Source organism: Pezoporus wallicus, unplaced genomic scaffold (genome assembly GCF_028554395.1).
Source record: "Pezoporus wallicus isolate ANWC-B61680 ecotype Strahan unplaced genomic scaffold, APGP_CSIRO_Pwel_v1 contig_4710, whole genome shotgun sequence".
NCBI classification, from domain to species: Eukaryota; Metazoa; Chordata; class Aves; order Psittaciformes; family Psittacidae; genus Pezoporus; species Pezoporus wallicus.
Genome location: NW_026640647.1, coordinates 2,037,566 through 2,065,108, shown reverse-complemented (window position 1 = coordinate 2,065,108; position 27,543 = coordinate 2,037,566).

Here is a 27,543-nt window from a genome sequence, read left to right as displayed (position 1 = left end):
GAAATAAGCAGGATAAATACCATGTAGAGGCTAATTAAGCTGTGTTCTCCCTGGGAAAACAATTTTATATCATGTACCAGGTGGTTAGGACAGTTATAAACTTGAAACAGCAAAAGAACAACACATAATGTTAAGAAGCAAGACAGTGGAAAACGTCACATATTCATATACTAAGTCCAGTGATGTGTACAAGGATTTCCTGTGTCTTTTTAGAACAATCTGATCCTTGAGTGTTTTGTTGTTATGGTGCACCTGGGCTGCTAGCTTAGCTTAAACAGACTCTCTACTACTTCTCTCATGTGAAAAGAGAGTGTGCTTCTCATTCTGGACCTTATTTCCTAAACTTATTTTTGTTCTCTCTTTTCTGATCATTAATGTAGAGATGTTGTTGGAAGGAGATGAAGTGATGAGAGAACTGTAAAACTCTATGTTGTTGCAACATGAGGAGTAGGAGTCTACCAAAAATATGGGGCTACAACACAAATACATGTTACCTCATCAGACATGCTGTATATTTTAAATACGTGTGTGTTTGTCAGTACCCCGAGAAATACTTTATAGGAGACCATTCCCAAGGAATCTTGGAAAGAGATCTTGGTTTATTTGTAACTAGTCCTGAAAGAGTATTAAAACAAAGCACCCTAAATCCTTTTTCTTCACAGATAGGAGAACATAGGGATATATATCTAAAATAATGCTTTTGTACAGTTTAGAGCAAAGGAGCAAATAATGCACTGACACATACTGCCATCTCAGAAGCACATGAGTGTAAAAGCATGGTTCAGTGATACCCTCTTCATTTTACTATGGCATGAAAAAAAAACCTGGACTCACTCAATGAGTGAATGTATTTATAATTCATAGAATCATAGAATAGTTAGTGTTGGAGAGGAATTTAAGATCATCTAGTTCCAATTCCCCTGCCACGGGCAGGGACACCTCACACTAAACCATATCACCCAAGGCCTCGTCCAACCTGGTCTTCAACACTGCCAGGGATGGAGCATTCACAGCCTCCCTGGGCAACCCATTCCAGTGCCTCACCACCCTAACAGGAAAGAACTTCCTCCTTATATCCAATCTAAACTTCCCATGGTTAAGTTTGAACCCGTTACCCCTTGTCCTGTCACTACAGTCACTAATGAAGAGTCCCTCCCCAGCATCCCTATTGTCCCCCTTCAGATACTGGAAGGCTGCTATGAGGTCTCCACGCAGCTTCTCTTCCCCAGGCTGAACAGCACCAACTTTCTCAGCCTATCTTCACACAGGAGGTGCTCCAGTCCCCTGATCATCCTCGTGGCCTCCTCTGGATTTGTTCCAACATTTCCATGTCCTTTTTATGTTGAGGACACCAGAACTGCACACAATACTCCAAGTGAGGTCTCATGAGAGCAGAGTAGAGGGGCAGGATCACCTGCTTCGACCTGCTGGTCACGCTCCTTTTGGTGCAGCCCAGGATATGGTGGGCTTTCTGGGCTGCAAGCACACACTGAAGCTGGATCATGTTCATTTTCTCATCGACAGCACCCCCAAGTCCTTCTCCGCAGGGCTGCTCTGAATCTCTTCTGTGCCCAACCTGTAGCTGTGCCTGGGATTGGTCCAACCCAGGTGTAGGACCTTGCACTTGGCATGGTTAAACTTCATGAGGTTGGCATCAGTCCACCTCACAAGCATGTCAAGGTCCTTCTGGATGGCATTCCTTCCCTCCAGCGTATCAACCGAATCACACAGCTTGGTGTCACGGGCAAACTTGCTGAGGGCGCACTCAATCCCACTATCCAGGTCACCGGCAAAGATGTTGAACAAGACCGGTCCCAACACCGATCCCTGAGGGACACCACTTGTTACTGGTCTCCAGCTGGACATTGAGCCATTGACCACAACTCTTTGGGTGTGGCCATCCAGGCAGTTCTTTATCCACCAAGTGGTCCACCTGTCAAATTGATGTCTCTCCAATTTAGAGACAAGGATATCGTGTGCGACAGTGTCGAAAAAAATTCAAACCAGAAGCTAGATTTGGAGAGCTGTTGCTATTTCTGCAATTATAAAGCAAGGTTCCATCTGCTGTAAGTGCACAAGTAAATTATACTTTACTATAAAAGCAGATGTTTGCCTCAAAGTTATAAACTAAGATTTCCCTTTTTGTTGTACTTTGTGAAATATAATAAGATAATTAATGGTCTAACATAAGTTCATAAAAAGCAGGAATTCAAAGTGCTTGGAATTGCAATGGGAACAAACCTACCACATGCTGGTCACAGTCTTCTGTAAATAGGTTAAAATGCTGCCTTTGCTTAAAAACTCTGTGCTAAGCTAGAATGAGCTTCTAAGTTCTGAGTAAATCAGGGCTCCATTTAAAACAAAAATAAAATGTGTTCTGTAATTCTGTGACATAAAAATGAAATTTAACACTTTTGAAAAATTATGAGGCAAAAATGTGCTATGTCAAAATGAAGCGGTTAATTTGAGCAGAAACAGCACTTTAAAAAATGCAGCCGTGCTTTTTGTTGTCCTAATTGGATGGTTTTATAATGACAGATTAAAGCCACTGTGGAAGTAACACACAAATGTTTTATAACCTGCTTAGTATTTCAGCAGAAGGTTTTTTTTGTGCCAACCAATGAATCATAGACTTCTGCACATAGAAAGTAGCAATAACTTCTTTTAAGATGTGGTGACATTCTCATTGTTATTTCTTTTAAATTAATATGGGGTACTAGAAGACATTTCAGGTGTTACTGAACATTACTGCTTGGGCTAATTGTTCACTTTCTTTTTATGAGTTAACAAGGGATTGTTAGAAAGAAACACTGTGAGAAATGAACAGTGAACAAACATACAACAATGCATTTGCAGAGAACCAGGTCTTAATAATTAGAAATATGTGGAGAAAGTCTGCAATATTTATCAGTGTTTGACCATTTAAAAATGTGAAAAATTGGCCTAATCTGGAATAAAATATTCTTTGCTTGGATATTTTTTCTAAAATTAACTAAATATAGTCTCAAAACAAGAAAACAGAAATTGAGTGTCCTTATCTCTCACCTGTCTCTCCTCTTAAAAACTCTGCCAAATTTAAGCTGCTTTCATAGAGTGCTAGGCATTCTTTATTTTATCAACAAATGAATTATTCATCTTAAAGATTTTCATCCAGCTAATAATACAAATGACCAGAACAAACGATTTGCATTCGAGCTTCTCACTGTAGGAGATATATTTCTGATTATGCTTTTAACTATAGAGTATGGAGCTTCAAAACTTGAATATTCTGAAATTTTACTCCCAATCTTTTGAGTTTGGAGTAATGAGGAAGTAATTTTTTTTGTGAAAGATTATACGGATTAACAACAAAATTTTGTTGTAGTTCCAGACTTTTCCAAAGCTTACTGGAATTCAGATTGTTGTGGATTATCTCACACAAGTTCCTGCCTGGCAGTGTACCTCTAGAGTATTGGCGACTTTTGTTTTTCCCCATTTCTCTCAGGATAAGCAACAATGCAAAAATTTCAGACTCCCACACGGTATCATTGCAATGTAAAATATTATTCTCTTGTCTGGTTAGCAAGTGGAAGGTTGAGGGATTCTCTGGATTTTGTTTGCTACCAATGTGCCACTCTGAAGCTAAGGATGGGAGAGGCACACATCACTTAAACCTGTATCTTTCACACACATTTCTTTCAACCTTATTTAAGGATTTTTTTCTAGCCATATAAGAGAAAAATCTAGCACTGGTCCTGGCAGGCATCACCAGCTTCAAGCCTGCTTTCAACCAGTCTAATATGAGAAAGTGGCTGGAAGACATCCAGAAATCTAATAATTTGGTTCCATGGAAGGCTTGTAATATCTAGCTGGTTTTGACTGAATTTAATGGCATATTTGTATTTCAGGGGGCGGAATTCAATAAAGTTTCTGAACTAAAAAGAGAGATCCACTGCAACCAATTCTGTCACTTTTAAGGACACTTTATGCAGCTTTTCATGACTATAGAAACCATCCTACGCATTCCTGCAAAGCAAGATTTACCATTGTAAACCTCATTACAGCAGCTCAAGGAGAGGTACAATGATAGAGAACAGAGAAGAGCTGTGAGAAACAACCTACGACTAATCATCCTAGAAGGCCAATAAGATCTGATAGGTTTCTGCAATAAAACTACCCTAAAACTCCCAGTGGATTTTCATACAATAGAAATCAAAAGGGCATGTTAGTCATATAGCAAGAGAGACACCAAGGAAAAATGTCCTGCTCTTCTACTTTAAACAGCTTTCTTCTTCAGCTAAAATAGCCATCATGCAAGGTTCATAAAGAATAGAACATTTTACTTTTCGTTGAGGGCCAGCCCAAGGTCTATGTGGCATTTAAGTCATACTATTATGAGGCCATAAACAGGGCACTGGTTGTAAATTATTTCTTATTGTTATTATTACCTTCGAGACACCATAATATATAATGATTTATCATCCATGTTTATAAAATGCTTCTACTGGAATAGGCAGACCTTAGTTCATTTTGGAATAGTCCTGCTGACTTCAGTCATGTCTATAGCTATATCAAAGATTCAATTTGCTTTTTACTTCATATTTCTTCACTTTGTTAGATTATTTGTTTGATCACAGAGGGTGAAAGATACAGTGGGAAATGGATCCAGTCATTTCCTTTTCCCTAAGGCTGTTTCTGCTGTATTCTAAAAAGTGTACATTGGTTAGTGTCACCAGCAGAGTCTTCCCAATATTTAGTGCCTTTATGCTGCAACATGCAGTTACTTGAAGAGGTTGTACTGGGTTCAGCAGTAGCAGTCATTTTTCTCCTTCTTAGTAGCTGGTGCAGTGTTGTGTTTTTGACTTTCAGCCTGGGAACAGCGCTGATAACACCAATGTTTTTAGCTGTTGCTCAGTAATGTTTACTCTGACCAAGGACTTTCTGAGTATCATGCTCTGCCAGGGAGGAGGGGAAGATGAGAGGAAGCAGAGACAGGACGCCTGTCCCAGATTAGCTAAAAGGGTATTCTATACCACAGCATGTCATGCCCAGTATATAAACTGGGGGGAGTTACCTGGAAGGGCTAGATCACTGCTCGGGTCAGGCTGGGTATCGGTCGGCGGGTGGTGAGCAGCTGTATTCTCTTCCCTTGTTATTTCCCTTATCATTATTATTACTGGTGCTAGCAGTAGTGGTTTGTGTTATACCTTAGTTACTGGACTGTTCTTATCTCAGCCCGTGGGAGGCACATTCTTTTGATTCTCCTCCCCATTCAGGAGTGGGGGGAGGAAAAGGTGGGGAGTGAACGAGTAGCTGCGTGGTTCTGGCTTGCTGGCTGGGCTTAAACCACAACAGAAGTTTATTAGAAATCATTATGAAGTTCAGGCCTCAACTTCTCTTCCATGTAAGCATCTCTCTCTTGTGTGTCTGTAGAAGCTCTTCTCCCAAATACAGTGAGCTACAGGCTGTCTGTCATTAAGTCTCATCCTGTCCTGCTTCCTGGGGAGTGTGAGGGCAGGATTTGACAAAGATGCACATTTCTAGTGGTTTAGTCTGAGACTCTGGTTTCTTTTCCTTTCAACTAGCTTGTTCCTCAGCTCTCCAACTGTTCCAGTACTACAATATTGTGCGTAATTAGTTGTATAAAATATAATAATATAATCATATACAAAATACAATGGTGAATTGAAATTATATCAAGGGTACTTGAGCTTTTGTAGGTGCATGCAGAATATTATTTTTTCCTCAAAGAAAGAATTTCGTATTGTGGTAATAATTCTGAGTACACTTTGTGATCACCTGAAGCCTGTTAATCTGAAATTCAAAATTTCTCAAATATCTGATAGGTTTAGTAACATGAAAGTGCACAAAATCTTTTCTTTTGTTCTACATGTGAAGCACCAAAACTTAATAAGGACTTTTCTTCTGTTGAGCAAAATTTTTATTTTGTAGAATGAAGAACAATGTGACATATTTACGATTCTCATCAGAACTGTTCTCATCAGAATTTCCGAAAGATAACAGTCTATTTTTACTCCATTAGTTCTATTTAAAAAAAATCTGTTGAAATTAGTGATTTTTCCAGTGCCTTTTACGAAGATAAAACATAAATGTTATCAGTTTTGTTCAGATTATAATAAACAGGCACTAATATCTGAAAAAAATGGGATTATGTTTCTACGTCCATCAATAGTAAATTATAGTTAATATTTTTGTATTGGATATGGATCTGTAAGTACTAAGGACAGGGCTGAATCACACTGTTTGTTTAGAAATGTTGCCTTTTTTTCCCCAAATACAAGCAATTAAAGTCTCTGTCTCCACCAAACAACCTTCGCTTCTGAGACACTGTAGGCATACTCTCTATATATATTTCATTGCACCTTTTATGTATATATTCTATTTAAGGAGCCTCAAACCATTAATAAAGAAGAATTTCTAGCAACTACTAAACATACCTTAATGGCCAATTAATGATTTACGGCAAGTGGCTCTTACCTTGTACCTTCCTGACAACAAAAATTTGATTTACCATCTGCAACATTACCAAATTTATGCCTCACAATAACAGTTTCTTCAGTGAGCAGAGAGGAGTGGATAGGAAAAGCATCTCCAGACTTTACAGCTGTTTTCTCTGCTGGAGTCTGGGATGCCTGGGACCCCTCTGAAACAAACAGGAGCAGCAAACTTCAAATCTAAACAGAAGTTAAGAAGAAATTGCATATGAGTTTAAGTAGGTATATGAGTCAGAGAGAAAAAAGGTGCTGCTAACTGAATAATTAAATAAAGAGAAAGAAAGGTGAGGTAATGGGGCAAGCTATTATTTGTACAGGAGAGAGAAAAGGGTAAATTATCTACTAGGAAACATTGAAGAGATGGATTGTGGGGAAAGGGCCAAGATAACAGAGATTATAAATTTCCATAAGAACAGTATCGCTCCTGAGTCTATGATTTTGGTATCCAACAGAAGCTGAAAAATTGTCGTATGTCTGACAGCTTGTCTATTCTTCAGTTGTATTACTTGATCTAAGAAAAGATATTCCTTCCCCCTGCAAAATTTTACTCAATCCTGTCCTGAGGCAGTGATGGCTGAAAGAACATTATCAATAAAAATAGACATATCATTCTGCCTAGCTGAAAACTTAGCAATGCCTCTCCAAAGACACTGACTGTGCAGCTTATACACATGCTTTTAGCCTTAGTGGTGTATATTTTTCCATTGGATCCCACTGGACTGATGAGCAACCGAAGGACTGCACATCCCAAGGAGCATGTGTGAGCTCCGTACAACTGTGGTGTCCAGTATCTGTGTGATACCAAGGGGCTGTGTGTAGACAGACCTACAGACAAGCTCTCATGCAGGCCTGTTTGTGAGCTATTAGCCATTAAAAACCCAAACAAAAAAATCCCAGCAAGCCAAACCAAACAAACCCCCCACCAAATAACTGACTTTGGTGCATATTTTCCTCCTAGGGAAGAACTTAGACTCTTTCATGCGTACTTTTCTGTCTTATTCCATATTGCATAAAAAATTGGAAACATATACTTTTGTGTCAGTCCTTCACAACATGTCATTAATTGCTTGAAGTAAAGTAACATTTTCTTTTGTTGAGTGAAGAAGGCAAATGTCACTTAGCCCCAGGATGCTTGCACTAAGTGCAAGATGTAGAGGAAAAACGTGCTCTCTGCTGCCAAGAGCTCACAGCAAAGTGTTGTGTTTTCAAAAGTTTTACCTTGTTGGTATATATATATTATGAGTATATATGTATTATGAATATCACTGCAGATGTGTGAGGCTAGACAGAACAAGAGATAAGGCTGTCCTAGCCATACTCATGTCTTAGCTTAAAAATAATGTTATTGTATTGATCTGCTCTCCCAGGAAAAATGTATGTAACTTTTGAAGTATTCTGAGTGAATATGCTATAAATCTCATTCTTTTGCTCTTTTTGTCTACCCTTAGGCAGACACAAAAATCAATGGTTTTCATCATTCCAATGTTGTATAATTTCATAATTCGTGATGTGTGATTTATTCAGATACACATGTAACTTTTGTTTATCAACTTGAATGCAAACAAAACTAATCACTTTGGTCACTTCTGTCATCATTGTAAACCTCTCAAGCCATACATAGAGAGCTATTTAGAAGTACTGAAGTTGTTCTTAGTCTGTTGAATTCTATGTTAGATATACCAAGCTATAAATTAAGTGTCCTGTGCTGTACAGGCCTATTGTTCCAGTCCCTCTTGATCAAAATTCCCAACACATACTGAGTGTTCAGTTCACTAAAGAGATTTGCCAAAGTGAAGGTAACATACTTGTTTGAGCAAAACGTTTTGATACTCCATGGCATCATGTTAAATAGCCTTGTGCTTCAATGCGATTTAGCGCTCTGCAGCCTAATGTTGCCACATGACCTATAACTAGTATTTTTTAATGTAATTAATCTTACATCACACTTATTTGTATGTTCTGTGCAATATCCTGCTAGTACATCATAAATTCTTGGTGTGAAGCTAATTCACACTCCTTCTGTAAGAATTATTTTAGGTAACTGAGGTAAAAAGTAGGGAAGACGAATACAAGAAGGTGTCTCCAAAAAGACTTTAGGATTCAACAGTGGATCCCTGGGGTGTTGGTATCATGTGCTGCATGTGGAGCTAGGTCAGCAAAAGGGGAAGGAAGGCTTTTCAGTTTGGGTGGTGGTGGTTTTTTGTTTGCTTGTGGGTTTTCTTTATACAATTTCTGATTGGCTGAATTCAGGGTATTTTTGCATCTCGGAATATATAAGGTGCTTGAACCCTGAAAATTTTAAAATTGGTGAATCTTGCAATTTTGTTGATGTATGTGTATTTGGTCTCATGGAAGAATCTTGGTGTGAGTAATATGGTACTGTAGCCAACAAGTTTGGGTTTAGGAGTTTGTTCAGCCTGCCTTTGAAACGTGGAGGACTCTGCTGTCTAGTAGAATTATTCTAGGTCATTATTTTAGCTGTCTGTTATTTAGCTGAGAAGTTGATAGGCCTCATTTTCACTAGTAAGGGGAACTAATGCAAATTTTGATATACCTACTCTTCCCTTTTCCAGAACCTCCTTTGTAGAACCTGTTTTCTCTCCAGCATTAGCAATATCTTGCTATATATCATATACACATACTTCAGGCTTCTGTGAATATAATTTTTACCTGGGGATTAGAATATCTATTACTGGTTTACTTTGATGTATTTATTTTAACCATCTCTCATAGACACAGATAAGCAACTATCTTTGATATGACAGTCACAGTTTTAAAATATTTTTATAAGGTATTTTACTTAGTCTGTTAATTGCCAGTAGTTCTTGTCCAACTTCTTATTTTGTTTGCATCCAAGGATGTTTTAGGTATCATAATAGAAAAAAAAAGCTTAGATGGCTGTTTAACACTTCTGAAGGTGAGGCAACATGATTTCCTTCAATAAGAAGATTGATGTTACTAATTTACTTATAACATTATTAATGAGAAAAAAAGGTAATTCATATGCGTGCATCCTATTTATATTTTATTTGCCATGTTCTGCTGTCACTTCTACTATCCCTGAACTCTGCTCCTGGGGATGGTTATGGTAAATGATTACACAAGAGAGTACACCCTAGTAGGCCCAAACTGTCAGAAGTCCAGGGGATGGAAGATGTTTAGGATGTCCCACAACTGTTTGACATAGTGTTTGGTTACAGCACAGCCCTTGACATGCACAAAAACTGCACTGTGACCTAACCTCAGGAGGCCCATCATATTCCCAGGGCATGGCAGCAGGCATCAAGTAGCTCCATGGAAGCTGCGTTTTGTGGGCTGCGTCTGCAAACCCCAAGCACAGACAGAGCAGGGGATGGGGAGTGGAGGTGGGGAAATCAGGGTGTCTTCACTTGCCAGCCTTCTTTCTCTCTCCCCAGCTTCCTGATCAGCATTACCCACCACAGCACATTTGCAGTTCTACCGGATGCTTCAGTTCCTGTCACAGCATCAGGTTTTTTTTAAATATGATAGTGTTTCAGGTCACTGAACAAGCTGAAGCAAAACGTGTTGTCTTGTATAATACAGTTTTTGACTGGAAACAGTTTCCTTCAGGCTTAAAATTTAACTAAGTCTTGGTAAAATTAAATCCATTCATGAGAAAAAATGTTTTTTCTAATGCAAACATTATACCCATTTTTCCGTAAACAAAATAGAAATATTTTAGTACTGTGGCTAGAGAAAATACCATATTTTCTCCATTCGTTTTTAAATCCTTGGCAAAATAGAAACAGAAACAGAAGATAAAACTGGGAATGAAGTCTTGCTATATGCTCCCCTTAATTAGCTTAAATCAATTACACAATGTCTTTCAGCATTTAACCACCACTGCTGCTTTTGAAATGAATGAGACTTGCATTCATGTCTGTAGTACCAAGGCCGTGACAACAACAGTAGGTGAAGGCTGATTTTGTGATTTGACTATAATACCCAAATGATAATACTCTGACCATTTAGAGGTAATAATAGTTTTAGTTTTAAAGACATTTCCGAATAGGGGTAAAATTCATAGCCAGTGGAATCCCATTAAATACTTTTATAGGTCTTTGTGTCTGAGCTTGGCTCTACAGCATGTGCAGCAGCGGAATAGTAGATGCACTAATAAGTATTATCATGTTGCTTTTGTTCGTTGCAACTTTTTTTCTCTCCTTTTGTACTTACTTGCAGCAAAAATGGTCTGCAGGGCTTCCTTCTATGTGTTGCTGAATAGTGACTAATCAAATGTGTGATCATTGCGCATGTGCTGATTGCAGTATTCTCAATTGTTTGTAGGTTGACAGGAGACTTTCTCTGAGCTGCTCAGCTGTTCATTTTCTAACACTCTGGAGAGAATTTTACCTTGAACTGGACTCTAAGTTTTGGTGAACAAATATAACTACTCAACTTCTGTAATATGACATGGAAGTTTAAATAGAAACTGCTTATTTTCATACTCAGTTTAAAGTGGCTTTAAAAAAAAAATCTTACATCTTTATAGTTATAAACTTTAAGTAGTTTTATAGTAACAGATTTACCTTTATATACTTTCAGCTTCATGATCTAGAAAAGTATAGTAGGGAACTTTTAAAGCCCTTGAATAAACTGAAAGAAAGTTTCCTGTTTGAAAATGTCATAGCATAGTAGAATTTTTAAATAGTGTGGGCTAAAATTAATATTTCTGTAACCTTTCATTTTCCCTGTATCAAGTATATTGCTTGTTGCAGATGCTGTGGGTGTTTTGTGTGTACGTTTATATAAATGTGTATATATTGCACAGTTAACAGCAGATCTAGAGAGATTTAGATATTCAAGAAGACAAAGGTGGGTTAAAGGGGCTGTCACTGGGTAGAAGCTTAGGAAGCAGAATAAACTAATAATTTGGTATTGTGGTAATAAAGTTGTATGGGGGGCTAGGAATAAGGGAGAGGTAGTGAAGCACACAACAGCAGGGGGCGAGAAGTTCCTGGCCGTGCCCAGCAATGCTGACATCACTGAGAAATTGATTGGCAGAAGATGGCTTGTGCGGAATGACTCAGCTAAATTAAAACCTATAAAAGAGTGTCACTGAAGAACCCGTGTGTGCACCCACTGCCGATAGCTGAGGACCATCAATAGATCCACAGGACGCCGCAGGATCCAGGGTGGTGACTATTTTTACTTTTAATCTCTTTTTCTCTTCCCCTTTCTCTCTTCTTCCCTCTTCTTCTCCATACATCAGATAATTACCCTCAGGAGTGTAACTAATAAAACTATAGGAGTTTAGATTGCTGTTACTATTCCTTGTTTGTGCTTTATCCAAACTCAGGGATCTTGAACCTATTTATCAGTCAGGATTCTTAGAAAGGGGTGACCTCTATCCGCAGGCGGGTAGAGCACTCCAATATAACTATAGGAGAGCTCCACATGGGGGCCAACTGCATTGTGTTCACTGCGGGTTGCTGTCAAGGGCCAGGGGCTGGACACCTATTGAAGCTTTGTGCTACTAAATTGGAACCTGACATTTTAAACTGGCATCACTAACAGGATCTCTTGTGTCTCAGAATGTACTGGTAATCTAGAAGGAATGGCTACAGCTATGGAAAACAGGAAAGTTGTTTATGTGTTGTCCTGGCTTCAGCAGTAGCAGTCATTTTTCTCCTTCTTGGTAGCTGGTGCAGTGCAGTGTTTTGACTTTTGGCCTGGGAACAGAGCTGATAACAATGATGTTTTGGTTTGGCCAAGGACTTTGTGAGCCTCACGCTCTGCCAGGGAGGAGGGGAAGCCGGGAGGAAGCAGAGACAGGACACCTGACCCAAGCTAGCCAAAGAGGTATTCCATACCACAGCACGTCATGCCCAGGATGTAACTGGGAGTTAGCCTGAAGGGCTGGTAGACTGCAGGGTTGGAGTAGGTATCGGTCGGTGCTTGGTCGGGCTGGGGGGGCGAGTTATTATTCAGCTGGTGGTGAGATGTTGTATTCTCTTCCCTTGTTATTTCCTTTATCATTGTTATTATTGGTGGTAGCAGTAGTGATTTGCGTTATACCTTAATTACTAAACTGTTCTTATCTCAACCTGTGGGAGTTGCATTCTTTTCGATTCTCCTCTCCATCCCTCTGGGGAGGGAAAGAATCGGGGAAGTGAGTGAACGAGTTGCCTGACTGGGTTTAAACCATGACGTGTTCTTAAGGAAATTTAAGGCATGTCCCTTTTCACCAGGGGATGAGTGGGCCCAAAAAAAATGGTATCAGTTCAGAAAGCTTGTAGAGCAAATTGAGGCATAGAGAAGGGAAACTAGAGCAAAAAAAGGCAAAGGTAAAGCTATGATATGTGCTGTTTTGGGCACAATCTTAGTAGTGGTTGTAGAAGATAGAGAGCAAGATCTGAAAGATCTCACTCAAACACCGCAAGTACTGCAAGGTTTTGTGCAGTCTTTACAGGAGCAAATAGCAGGTTAGAAACAGAAGAATGAAGGGTTGAAGGAAGAGGTTAGAACCTTGCAAGAAAAGACAGAAAAGGAGCAACGTGATCTTAAATGTTTGCAAGAAGCCTGGGTAGAAAAGTTGAAGGCAGCTCTATCCTCCTGATAATTGCCATAAAAGGAAACATGTACACCCTACCAAAGAAGCAGAGGAAGTTAAGGTCAGTATGACTCCCCACAGGAACCCCCACAATCTTTAAAACCATTGGTTAAGGTAGAATATGCTTATGAACATGATGAGAGTTGTACCCTTAAAATATTAACCAAGGAGGTACCACATACAGGAACCAAATTAGCTAAACTAAAAAATGAATACTCATGTAACCCCAAGGAATCTGAGACAGAGTATGTTTGCAGTGTCATTAATTGGCGGAGATCAAATGATGTTAAGCAATCAAGAAACTAAAGGATATTGGGGGCTGGGAGTATTTATGACCACTGGAGATCGTAGAGCCCCTTGGTTACTCACACAGCGAGCAGCCTGTTGGGCTGGAGGCCTAAATCCACTAGAATGAGGAGATTCTCACGATCACAGGATCCATAGATCAGATAGTTGAAAATATACAAAAGACATCTTGCTCACAGATGATGTACGATCAGGAACTAAAATTGAGGCAGGAATCCCCAATGATGACACTAGTCGATCCAGAAAGAATGACTCCCCTCATTAGAGGCTTACCCGATTTTTTAAAACCCCTAGGGATCCAATTACAAAATGCTATTACCAACACTCTGCAAAGTGCCCGAGTAGCAGTGGCCCTAGCAGGAGTACTGACCCCAGACCACCCCACTCCAGGACAAAACATCTGGACCTGGGGAGAGGTGGATCAGAAATTAATCAATTACGGACAGAAATACTGTCCAATTAAGTCTGAGCCCAAAAATGTAAGGCATGCAGGGGCAGTTTCCCCAAGCAAAAATAGTGTCTCCAAGTTCGGACAGGCTAAAAGAAAAGGAATGTCTTGGGGAAAAGTGCTGTGGACAATAGGGAAATGAAGGGGGATACCTCTGAAGTATATGGGTGGGGTCCCTATGGACCAACTAGAGAAGTTAATATTAAAATGGTAAGAGAAAAACACAAAAATGACTATCAGTGGTAAGGAATAGACAATACAAACTACTGCTGTGGGTGACAAAAAGGTTCCCTCCCCTCCTTTTGCCATAGGAGAAATGTTCCCTGAACTTTCTCCTCAGAAGGAGGGAACCTAATTCCTTTGCCAGTCTCTAGTGAGCGGACAGGAGAAGAATGGATGTACATTAGGCAGCTCACTCTTACCCCGAGAGGTGACCAAATACAACTACCTATCTCAACACAAGAATTACAACAAGCACTAGGAACCTTAGTCTTCTGGTGAAAACACATTCCTGATTTTTCCATAATAGCTAGACCATTATATGATTTGTTATGAAAAGGTGTTTCTTGGGATTGGACTCCCGTCCATGAGGAAGCACTGCAGTCATTAATATTTGAGGCCTCTAGTTATCAAGCTTTGGGTTCCATTCACCCCACTGACCCAATTCAAATCGAATGGGGGTTTGATCAGTCAGGCATGTTGATTCCTCTTTGGCAAAAGTGACCAGAAGGACCCCCAAGGCCTTGGATTTTATTCACTTAGCTTTAAGGATGCTGAAAAGGATGCTACGCAGTATGGGAAAAGGGACTGTGGTAAGCCAAGCATTACAAGAGGCAGAATGTGCCAATCACACTTAGAGGTCATTTTTAGGTAATAAAACCCATCCTACCTGGAACCCCATCCCCTGATGGCGTGGCACAATGTGCTTCCGTACAGAAATGGTATGCACAGATCGAGCATTATTGTACCAAAGTATCAGAGGGCACACCTGAATAATTAGCTATTCAAGAGGAATTTTCCCTAAACCATATGGGTGATCCTCCATCTCCAGTTATACAGGTTACCCTCCCCATTTTCTGAACAGTTAGGAAAGGTTTGGTTACTGATGTCCCAGCTAGACATGAGGGAAAAGTATGGAAATATTGAACTGTGGCCCTGCAACTGGGACTGAGGAAAAATTTCTAACAGAGGGAGAAGGCAGTGCACAAGTAGAAGAGCTAGTTGCAGTTTGGAGTGGATTCCAACATGAATCTCAATCTTCTTTTCCTGTCTATGTCTATACTGATTCCTTTGCTGTCTTTAAGGGGTGCACGGAATGACTCCCCTTCTGGGAACAAAATGAATGGGAGGTGAATCAGGTGCCAGTATGGCAAAAGGAAAAATGGCAAGATATCCTAACAATTGCTAAGCAAGGCAACTTTGCCATAGCCTGAGTGGCTTCCCATCAGGATGGAAGCAATCAAACTAGTCAGTGGAACAGTAAAGCAGACGAATTACCTTGTTTGGCTCCCCTACAAAATGAACCCATAACGGAAAATTGGGAAAGGTTGTTAGAATGACTACATATTAAAAGGGGGCATAAAGGTAGCAAGGATCTCTACTGTGAAGCATATACCATGGGATGCCGCAAGATCCAGGGTGGTAATTCTTTTTACTTTTAGTCTCTTTTTCTCTTCTCCTCTCTCTCTTCTACCCTGTTCTTTGTATGTTAGATAACCCAGGGAACTACAGAGCAGTCAGTCTCACCTCTGTGCCTGGCAAAATATTGGAGCAGATTCTCCTGGAAGGCATGCTAAGGCACATGAAAAACAACAAGGTGCTTGGTGACAGCCAGCATGGGGAAATCCTGCCTGACCAATCTGGTGGCCTTCTAAGATGGAGCTACAGAACTGATGGACAAGGGTAGAGCAGTTGATATCATCTACCTGGACTTGAGCAAAGTGTTCGACACTGTCCCGCATGACATCCTTGGCTCTAAATTGGAGAGACATCAATTTGACAGGTGGACCACTTGGTGGATAAAGAACTGCCTGGATGGCCTCACACAAAAAGTTGTGGTCAATGGCTCAATGTCCAGCTGGAGGCCAGTAATGAGTGGTGACCCTCAGGGACTGGTGTTGGGACCGGTCTTGTTCAACGTCTTTGCCGGTGACCTGGATAGTGGGATTGAGTGCGCCCTCAGCAAGTTTGCCAATGACACCAAGCTGTGTGGTTTGGTTGATATCCTGGAGGGAAGGAATGCCATCCAGAGGGACCTTGACACGCTTGTGAGGTGGGCTGATGCCAGGTTTAACCATGCCAAATGCAAGGTCCTACACCTGGGTTGGAGCAATCCCAGGCACAGCTACAGGTTGGGCACAGAAGAGATTCAGAGCAGCCCTGCGGAGAAGGACTTGGGGGTGCTGGTCGATGAGAAAATGAACATGAGCCAGCTTCAGTGTGTGCTTGCAGCCCAGCAAGCCAACCGTATCCTGGGCTGCATCAAAATGAATGTGACCAGCAGGTCGAAGGAGGTGATCCTGCCCCTCTACTCTGCTCTCATGAGACCTCACCTGGAGTATTGTGTGCAGTTCTGGTGTCCTCAACATAAAAAGGACATGGAACTGTTGGAACAAGTCCAGAGAAGGGCCACAAGGATGATCAGGGGACTGCAGCACCTCCCCTATGAAGATAGGCTGAGAAAGTCGGGGCTGTTCAGCCTGGGGAAGAGAAGGCTGCGTGGAGACCTCATAGCAGCCTTCCAGTATCTGAAGGGAGTGTATAAGGGTGCTGGGGAGGGCCTCTTCCTTGGGGACTGTAGTGATAGGACAAGTGGTAACAGGTTCAAACTTAAACAGGGGAAGTTTAGGTTGGATATAAGGAAGAAGTTCTTTCCTGTTAGGGTGGTGAGGCACTGGAATGGGTTGCCCAAGGAAGTTGTGAATGCTCCATCTCTGGCAGTGTTCAAGGCCAGGTTGGACAGAGCCTTGGGTGATATGGTTTAGTGTGAGGTGTCCCTGCCCATGGCAGGGGGTTGGAACTCAATGATCTTAAGTTCCTTTCCAACCCTAACTATTCTATGATTCTGTGATTCTATAATTACCCTCAGGAGTGTAACTAATAAAACAATATGAGTTTAGATTACCATTACCGTGACTTGTCTGTTCTTTGTCCGAATTCAGGGATCTCAAACCTTAATTTACCAGTCAGGATTCTTAGAAAGGGGTGCCCTCTATCTGCAGGTTGGCAGAGCACACCAATATAACTACAGGTGGGTTCCACGTGGGACTGACTGCATTGGGTTATAGGCGAGCTTCACAAGCGGCTGACTGCATTATGTTCACTGTGGGTTGCTGTCAAGGGCTGGGGGTCGGGTGACCATTGAAGCCTTGTGCTACTAAACTGGAACCTGACACTCCTATAACTTTACCTTCCTTATAAAACTTCATGAATATTATACCAAAGTTTAAATGTAATGGTTTCTACTGCTACATTAAAACTGTTTAGTAAGAATGACACACGTGACTCCCCTTGGAAAACAGCTCAATTATCATTTTGCTTCCTAGTGTTCTTGGTGGTGTGTCACAGACATTTAACTATTTTAATCAAATGCTGTATTTATTGAATCCATAATAGAATCTCTATTTTTTTTTAATGTACAGTAACATGACAGTCTAGAGAAGACAGAGCCAGATTCTTCCCAGAAATGCTCAATGGTAGGAAAAAGGTCAATGGACATGAGAAATTCTGATTAGATTTAAGAAAAAATATTTTTAGTATGAGGGTGACCATGTACTGGAAGAGGTTTCACAGAGGTGATGGTAGTTTCATCCTTCAACGGTTTCAGTACCTGCCTGGATGCATCCCTGAGCAACCTGGTATAAGTGGCCCTGCCTTGAACATAAGGTTGCAATAAATGATCCCTGGAGGTCTTTCCAGGCTGTGATTCTGTGATACATACATAAATAGCAAATATAAAATGAAATTATTGGAGTTCAGTGATGAATACATCACCAATAATTTTATAAAACTTGAATGAAACCAGAATAAAAGGAATAAAACCAACAGGGAAGTTGTTTTTTTAGGTACATTGTTTTAAGTAGGTCACTGGATCAGAATTAGTTATAAATCAAAGTAGAGTTTATCCATGTTGCTGAAAGAGTAGCAGAAACATCTGGAATTCTCCCCGGGACTTCCAACATCTTGTCTTACCCATCATGTCCAGAATGACTGGTTCATAAAGAATGATGTATATATGGGCACTTAAAACCTGCATTTAAGCATACAGTTTTGAAAACCTCGGTCAAAGATTGCTGCTCATTTTCTAAATGAGTTTCCTGGCACTCTCATCTTTCTTCTGCAAAAAGCTGTTTCCTGAATGTAAAATGCTGTCTTTGATACAATATGATGGCATAGGACTGTTGACTAGAAAATAGCAGAGCTCTTTACACATTCTTCAGAATTTCATAGACATTATACGTTCAAAATATTCTTTTACCAAATACCCATGTAATTTATTAGTTATCTGTACAGTGATAGATGGATGTGCAAATCTGTATTGTAAGTATCCTTGTGAAATTTCATTTTGAGAAACACATTTGTAGAACACTCAACATAGAAATAACATTATTAAAAAAAGATAAATGCACAAAACCAGCAATCTTTGATATGAGTGGAACTGCACCCTAAATGTGCTTTACAATAACCCAATTTTAACTCTTTCAATATTTTTGCTTTTTTTTTTTTTAAATATAAAATATAAACTGGAAATGGAACAGATTTTATAGCCTGATTCCATTATTTAAATCACTCTGGGCTGTGGTGCTGAAAGCTACAATTCTGTCTGGAGTCAAACTGTAAGGATGAGTTATAATTCTGTAATGGAAACACTGATTAATCTCAGAGTATATAGATGTTAATGGTGCCATGTAATGCATTAGTGAACATGTTGCTGATAAATAGGAATGAAATATTATTGCGCAGTCTCAAAGATCAGCTCAGAAAAGATCTCAATTATAAAGTGTCACAGAAGGAGCTAATTAGATTTTTCTATTGCAAAAGGCTGAGCCATGGTCAAGCCTGTCATACCAGAAAGGAGGAAAGGACTGTGAGCATTTTACTTCTGAAGAAGCAACCAAACAAGGTCTGTTCATGAAAGTTCAGAGATCTGTTTAAAGCCAATGGCATAGGAGGAATCTTCAGCCTTTCTTATTGCTGCGTTTTGTTGGCTGAAGGCACAATTTATGTCAGAGCTCTGAACTTCAGCCACTCAGCAGCAAGGATTAGAAGCGGCTGCTGGTCTCCCTCAGGATTGTGGCAGGCTGAAGAGTGTTTCAGGTTGCTATCGCAGAACACCACTATTCTGCAGGGACATTCGTAGAAGGCAAATCCACCCTCACCTCTCCTCTTGCACTAACAGGGAGAATCAGACTCTCCCTCCATCCACTTTTCAAAGGCAGACTTCCGTAACCGTATGATCTTGCAAGTGAAAATGCAAATATCATTATGTCTATCTCTCTAAATTGCAATTATAAAGACAGCTCTCGTACTACCTACACATACAAATGGCATAAACGTGGTTGCTGATGCACAACAGATGACAGGGTTGTAAAAAAGTGCTTCCTCTTGTAGTACGTGTAACTTTATGTATGGGCAAAGCACAGTGGCTTGCCATGGATTTAGACTGGTTATTTTTAACTTAAGTTTTTTAAAGTCTGTATTTTAGGTTCTGAAATACAAACACATTTTATACCTACATGTGTGGCTTTCTGGAAGTAATCTGCTTAGAAGTTAAATGTTATTACAATAAAAATTGAGTTATGATATACTGGGGTTTTAATTATTTTTTTAAACACAACCATCGTTAAGTTTAAAATAAATAACAATGATGAATATTTATTGCTGTTTATAAAAAAAAATAATATTTGTGCTTGGAAAGAAATATAAATTATATTTGCTTTAAAAGAGTTTTAAACCTAGAGTATTTATATGAAGTGAGAGAAATTTAAAAGTGCATTTTATAGCAGAGTTAAATTACCACCCCAGCTGAGTTCAGAGCTGTACCTCTGGGCCAGGTTCCATTGTGGCTGTGCATGAAGCCTGAGAAGAGCCAGCTGCAGGAATCTCTCCCAAGAGCAATGATGTTTTGTGATCACAATATGCTACAGCATTGGTAAAAATCTGTTTAGCTCCATCCAAATTATTTAACTACATGCCCCTGGCTGATTAGTATTTGCGATACAATTTTCTCATTTTCAGACTGACTTTTTGATACCTTTGTTCTGAAATACAAGAACACTTCTGTTTTCTTGGCGGTATCAGATATTTAGTTTTACAAAACCAGCATTTTATCCTAGTCTTTTCCAAATTCCTTAAACTTTTTAAAGCTTGTGCTTAATGGAGAGTTTTGTGAGTGAGTAAATGCAGATTCTTTCTTCTATTCTGCAGCAAAACTGACCTATAAGTGACAATGACATTAATGTCAAGCAGATTCATTGTTCATGTTACAATTATGTGTATGCTATGTCACTCCTGACATTTACTAGAAGTTTCTTTCTGTGTACAAGCCAGTTTCAGATCTAGCAAAAGAATTTTAATTGGGCTTGAAGATAAAATATTGAGCCTGATAATTCTGTTGTAGTAGGTATCTTACTATGCTAGGTCAAAGTATTCAGTATCTGATGAATCCTACAAAGAGTCTCTGTGAGCATCCAGATTTCCAACTGCTCTTCTAGCATGGAGCTGGAGAATTAGTATGAACAGGAGAGAAGGAGGGGAATTCTGGGCTTTTTTTAACTTTGTAAGTCTTTCTGTATATAGACCATTACATAAGTGCTTCCCTGGAAGACTGACTATTGGCTGCCTTCCAGCAAATATATAATTAATATACACCTCTGTTATGTATATTCTCACATAGTGTTGATCTGCATGCTGCTACCACCCATGTGCCAGTTGTTCTACTCCCAGCTGGTTGGGATGGACATCTGTTAAAATAAATAAACTTTGTCTCTTTATTTTTCCATATAAAAATAATCTGCTCTGATAGCTTTAAGTGTAAGCTTTCTAACATTGAACCTCTGTGTTTGCATCGTCATCTCTAAAGCATGATACACTGATAATGGAGAAGGAAAATGGAAGAGGGACATTAGGGAGAAGCTGCCTCTAGAACTCAGTGGTAGGTAAAGACAGGAAGATTGATTTCCCTAGCTCCAAAACCACCTTAAATCTTGGTGTAGCCTACAACTTGCCTTGTATTTCCTTCTTTTTTGTTTGCTTGTTTCCTCCTTACTCCTTTTTCTGGTTTTTGTCATTTCTAGCAATAAGAGTGTCAATCTATAATAATACCTAAGACTTATTTTAATAAGAGTAGTCACTCTAGTTTTTGATTTTTCTTGATTTTCCTAAGGACTGATCAACAGAGAAGAAGAAAAAAAGACATTGTGCCCCTCAGATGTTGAAGATATTGAAAATAGGAAGAAAAAAATAAATTGGAGACTGCCAAAAATGAGCTATACCTGTTCAGCTGCATCAATTCCAATGAGCAGATAATGACTAGAACATGGAAGTTAAAGAAATCTGGGTTATATGAGTAAATCATAACTTTGAAGTTTCTTTTTCAAGTCAGGGTAAGTGAGATTTTAAAAGTCTGTTCTAGATTCACAAGTGAGTTCACTGATCAAGAAAGAAATGGAGAGAGAAGATTGTTAGATTTTTAGATTAAATGTCAGGAGAGGTTGAACAGAGGAGCATGGGAGTGGTGGCTCGTAAGAGGGAGCTGTAGTAGTAACAAGGGCTGACAGCAGAAGGATCAATCTGGGGTGTTCCAAAAGAAAAAGTACAAAGATGCGAAAGAGAAGAATCAATGTGAAATGCAGGAAGGCAGCAAAATCAGAGCACTTTCTCACGCATGCTTTAGCAGTGTGAGAGGAGGAGCAGGAGGAGAATCAGATCCTAGGATGTGATGGTGCCATGATGTCAACAGGAGAAAGGATGGGTTGTCAGAGGTGATAGGAGAAACTGCATCATTTTAAGAAGGAGAGAGGATTGTGAAAGATGGATGTGAAAAGTGTCTGACAGGGTGAAAAGAGAAAGCTGGTGCAGCTGAATTAAAATAGGTGATGAGTAAAAGGAAATAATACAAACACTGAATGGGATTTGGAGGTGTCCGCAGCAAGAGAGTAATGGTACACCGAATGGATGAAAATTTGGAGAAGTTTTAAACAAGATGTAAAGGTGAGGTCAGAATCACTGATCTTCCAGGGTCACTTAGAAATGAAGCTCCTAGTAAGTCTGGAAGCTCAGAGGTCTGCAAAGAATAAGAGGAGCTAGAAGACATCAAGTGGTAAGGGAAGAAGGCACCCTGTGGAGAGAAGCCAAGAAGAAAGGAAGGGCACTAAAGCCCTCCTAGATCCTGCAGTGGGTGGAGGCATCAGGGTGCAGTTGGCAGGAGGGGAAATTGCCTGTGGCTGTGGAGGTTGTCTGCTTGGTCTACAGACATGAATCAGTCTCTAGGGATATATTTTTGGAAAAATATTCCTTAGGGTATATTTATAGAGTGGAAACGGAGTGGAATTGGTGTTAATTAGACTTGCAGAAGACTGTAGTCTTCCTCTAATCTGTTATGTGTTTTCTAGTTATTTCTACAGGAATTTTCTTATCCCTTCTGATACTGGTTTTGCGCTGTACTCCTGACTCCTGACACTCAATCATTATCCTAGATAAGCAGAAATTAGTTTAAGAAAGTGAATTTCTTTATGCGTAGAATTTCCTCAGCTAATAAACATGTCCCTAAATTTCTTCCTTTTTGCTGCTTTCTTCAGTTCATTTTAAGTGTCACTTCTTTACTACATCTTGACATTTAATATGAAGCATTTCATCTACCAGAAATACATTTGAGTTTTCTGCTCAAGAGTCCAATTAAGAAAATGCTCCCATGCGCATGCATTTTTCTTCATTGAATTTCAAGCTCCCTGCAATGTCACATACAATTTAAGTTTAAAAAAAAGGCTTTTGTGAAAAAAATAGTTCTAATCTAAAATATCATCTTGCTTCCTCACTGTGCTTCCCCACCTTGAAAAAAAATTAGATGCAACAAGCTGTCTTTCAGTTACTATATTGTACGATTTTTGTTTTGTGCCTTTTTTTTAAACAGGCATTTGCATATGCTTCACAAATGTTGTATGTTATATATCAACGCCTTTATCAACATAAAAATATGTTGATAAAGGTGTTGTTTTCCTCTTGCTTTAATATTTAAGAGGTTAAATAAGGTAATGGCAGTTAAAATGTAATACTACTTTATGTACTTGCAAAAAACCCACATTTTTTTAACTGTTTTAGATTAATTTGATACTGGTGTAAATGACTGATGCTGGGCTGTAACAAACAAAGATCAGGCTTTCTTCTCTGACTGTTGTAATACAAATTAAAGATACACAGCAAGAAAGAAATCTATGTTGCGCAAGCATCCACATCACAAACTGTTGGTTTCTCTAAAGCTGTTCAGGTCTTTTCTCAGCACCTGGTGGGTCGCATTTGTAGGGCTCTGCTCTTGATAACCTAGGGGTTTTTTTTGTGCTGTTGTGGCTTTTCAGTGCAAAGTCTTAAGGACCAAAATGAAAATGCTCAGCTCTTTCAATCTGAGGAGGTCTCATTGCAGAGAAATTGCTTATTGTATTTGATTGTAACAAGAAAGCGAAGCAGCCATATTGTTAACAGGAGATGAGATGGTTTCAGTTCTCTTGCCATGTTGTGTCCTTCTAGCAGGGCAGCTCTGTGCTGACACAGAGGTGACTCCATCAGTTATTTCACAGTGTCCATGACAGCACTGCCCATGACAGAGGACACCTAACATTTATTGCTCCTATTGAACAATACAGTATAAACCTTTTATAAAGGGGGTTTGTTAAAAATTTTCACACAGGGAGGACTTTGTGTAGTCTAGTATCTCAGCAACTACTTAATGTTATTTTATAGACTGTTCTTCTGTTAGGATTATTATGCTTTATATTGACCAAAAGTATGTGTGACTTTTTATGGATGCATGAATGCAAAACTGCTTCAGTAGAGGAATCTCTGTTTTCAGATGCGTAGGTCAGACAGTATACTGCAGTGTCATTGACATTCCCTTGATCCTATGACCAGTGTGAACATGAGACATCTTTTAGAAAGATGGCTTTACACTTAGGAAGAAAAGTGAAATAACAGTGATTAGATTTTATATGTAGTGCAAAATTTTACGAAGCTTTTGATTTTGAAAAGCTTTCTTCAAAATTTAGTTTTCTTCTCCACCCTGTTTCACTGGGTGACAGTTTTTTTACGGAAACCTGCAATTCCCAACAGTTCCGCAGATGGAAAAAGTCACATTTGTGGTACATAAGGTTTGGGATTAGGAGTTGTTTATCCTGAGGTATTTTAAGTCTCTTAATAACAAGGATTTGGGATGTAACAGTTAGACAGGACACAAACAGACCAGTGAGAGGTCATCTCTGACGCCGTTCTTTAGAAATAAAAAGGGTATTTACTGTAAATGTCTTGACTCTATTCATAAAGGTAGGCTGTTTCAAGCCTGCTGCTGGTTGACTCTCTGGGCATGTACAACGACCAGCGAGTAACAGAGCTGTTGTCTGGCTCTTCTGGCTCTTCATTTCACTGAAGAACTGCAGCTTACTGATGTGTATGGATTTTCAGGAGAGGGTCAATCTTTGAGGCTTTGATGTTTCTGAAGCACTTGATTTTGTAGTTTTCAGTCCTATGCTACTAGGCTTGAGTGTGGAGCTCTCTTACAAACAATCAGATAAATGGCATGACTGTGAACAGCACCCATTTTGTCAGGGTGCAGCCCTTGCCTCACAGACAACTCCAGTCTTACCAGTAATTCATTGCAGTCAGTTTCATGGGGACTACAATTATGATTTTCCCCACATGAATAACTGGTTTTTACCTATGTAGTTTCTTAAATTAGTTCACTTTTTACCCTTTTTATTAACAACTGCAAAGTGCACCACATACAAAATATCTGTAATATAGAACTTTTGAATTTACGGGAAAGATTTAAATTGACTTCATTGAACTTCTACTTGTCCGTCTATTTAGTTATACACTTATGTGGAATTCACCATTCCTTACTGACCTGCCTATCCATATCTGAACTTTTCACTGTCTACTCACTGATCTACACCTCAGAGTATTCAATGTAATATAAATTTGTGACAGTATATTAAAGAAAAATTTAAGCCATTTACAGCTAGTAAAAGTTTTTGACTGCATACTTCAGAGCGCGGTTTGGTGACCTGGAGTTTAGATCTGTATACGTACTTTCTATTAATTAAAATTATAATCATTCCTACTCCTGCCCTCAACATTTGGGTGAGGTACATAAAACTGAGACAGTTAAAAGCAAGCTTGTATTTCCAAAGAGAGGCCATGGTGATTTTAATAATACCCTGGGCTTTCTAAAGCCTTTTTAGTGGTGGCCGGTCATGCAGGTCTTTTAGCTATTTGGTTGAAGATGGACAACTTCACAGCACCAAAAGTTCAGAGTTTGCTTGAAAAGTCTGAAATTGCAACGATGGAGATAACAGAACAACACAGACACCACTTAGAGTATTCAGACCCAGACAGGAACGAATGCTAAATGAATGAGAGTGGAATCTGATTTTACTTATTACTCCGTGAATGATAATGTAGTCGAATAAAAAGCAGTTTTCTTTCCACAGGCCAACTCAAATTAGTTTAGTAGTGTTGGTTCTATTTTCACATACACAGCTCATCAGCCACTCTCTTGAAAGTAGGTAATTGGAAGGACACTCTATGACATTCTTCTGCAGTTTGCTGCATTTGGGGTGCATGCTTTGCTACCTGCTGGGCCACTTCATCTAAAGATTCTATTTGGGAATGGTGTTAGCAGTTGTTGCAGCTTTAACAATCTGATTTGCAGAAACCCTGCTTACAGCACTCTCCTAGTTATATTTTGCAACAAAGAACATGCCTGATCTGGCATATTGGCTGCTTCATATGGCTGTGCTCAGTTGCTTCCCCACTGGTTCTTGCCTATATTAACCGTACAGCTCTTGAGGGACTCAGGGGCTCCACTCTCCCAGTTGGGCTGGAACATTTCCATCAGTGTTCGGTATCTTGAATTTTCATTAGAATGGGAGATTGCTTTGGTTTCTGAGTATGTTTGCTAACAAGTTTGCTCAGACTGTGGAAAAAAGATGTCTTTTACTGCAATTTGTACACAGCTGTGAAAACAGGGTGTTTGAAGGGGGGGAGGGGTAATTAAATAAGTGTAAGTAAAGCCTAATGTACGTTTGGGAGCCACAGCTGATGCCTGTGAGATCAGAAAAGCTTTCCTGAGACCAGCCCTCTCTCACCTCAGAAAGGAATCTGAGATAGAGACAGGAGGAGGGATTTCCCTGGGAGGTGGCTGGGTAAGAGCTAGAGCAAGCAGACACAACTTGATATTTTTTTTGTCAGTGTGCCTACAAAAATCATTGTCTCTTTAAATGCTGTGAATAAGGCTGTAGAGTTGTTGTTGGGTTTGATGTTTTTCAGTGTCGAACACATTTTCCTCTAATCCCACATAGTTATATTAGTATTTATAAAATCATAGAATCACAGACTGGTTTGGATTGGAAGGGACCTTAAAGGTCATCTAGTTCCAACCCACCTGCCATGGGCAGGGACACCTTCCACTAGACCAAGTTGCTTCAAGTCCTGTCCAACCTGGCCTTGAACACTCCAGGGATGGGGCAGCCACAGCTTCTCTGAGCACCCTATGCCAGTGCTCACCACCTTGACAGTTATTTGCAATATATATTTAACTAAATATTTCTTCTTAATGAAATGAATGTAAATTGGAAATATTGTAGCATTATTGTGAATTTGTGCCCTGAACCACCTATCTTACTGGTGTTAATGGTGTCACTTAAGATGCAAGTCAAGCAGAAATTCCTAACATTATGCATGTGGCCATAATATTTGTATAGGCACCAACATAGTATTTTCAGATATGTGATCTACCATGCATCTTGATTTAATCTTACACATATAAAAAAAAGAAAAATACTGAAACATGATGTCTTATATTTTTCCGTCATGCAGCATAAGGTGGCTGATGGTAATCAACTATTGTTAATGTACGGTGTAACTCCTTAAATACCTAAATGAAAAAAAAAGATCCCATAGATGAAAAAGATCTCTAAGAAAAACTGCATGAACGATTCTAACTTCATAACAATTGTAGGGATTGATAAAGTGTCTGATTCTCATCTCTGCAGCTGTTTCTTTCTCTTCCTTCAGCAGTGCATTAAGTAGTGGGCATCAATTGACAAAACAGATGATGCTCGCTTGTGATTAATTTGAATCAGGTTTACATTTGAAAATCTTGCTGAAAGCTGGATGAAAGGCTCAAGATCTAGACAGGCTTCAACTTAAAATAGAAGAAAAAAGTAAATCTGCAAGTACTGGGATTTGACACTACAAAAGGCCATCAATAGACTCCCGTTGTATGTTAGAATAAAGGTTCAAATATTCAGCAGAGCTGCTTAAATTATTTTTCCTATGAATTTCATAATACTCACCCTGTTTATTGTTTTTAATTGACTTTCAGTGAATTACCCAAACTGAAGCCCTGGTCTGATAATTTTGTGAGAATTCTGCTGGTGGTTTCTGTGGTGCATTGCTGTAGTGCATGATTTGTGATTTTGGCTGAAAGATAAAATAATCAGAGGAAACTCACT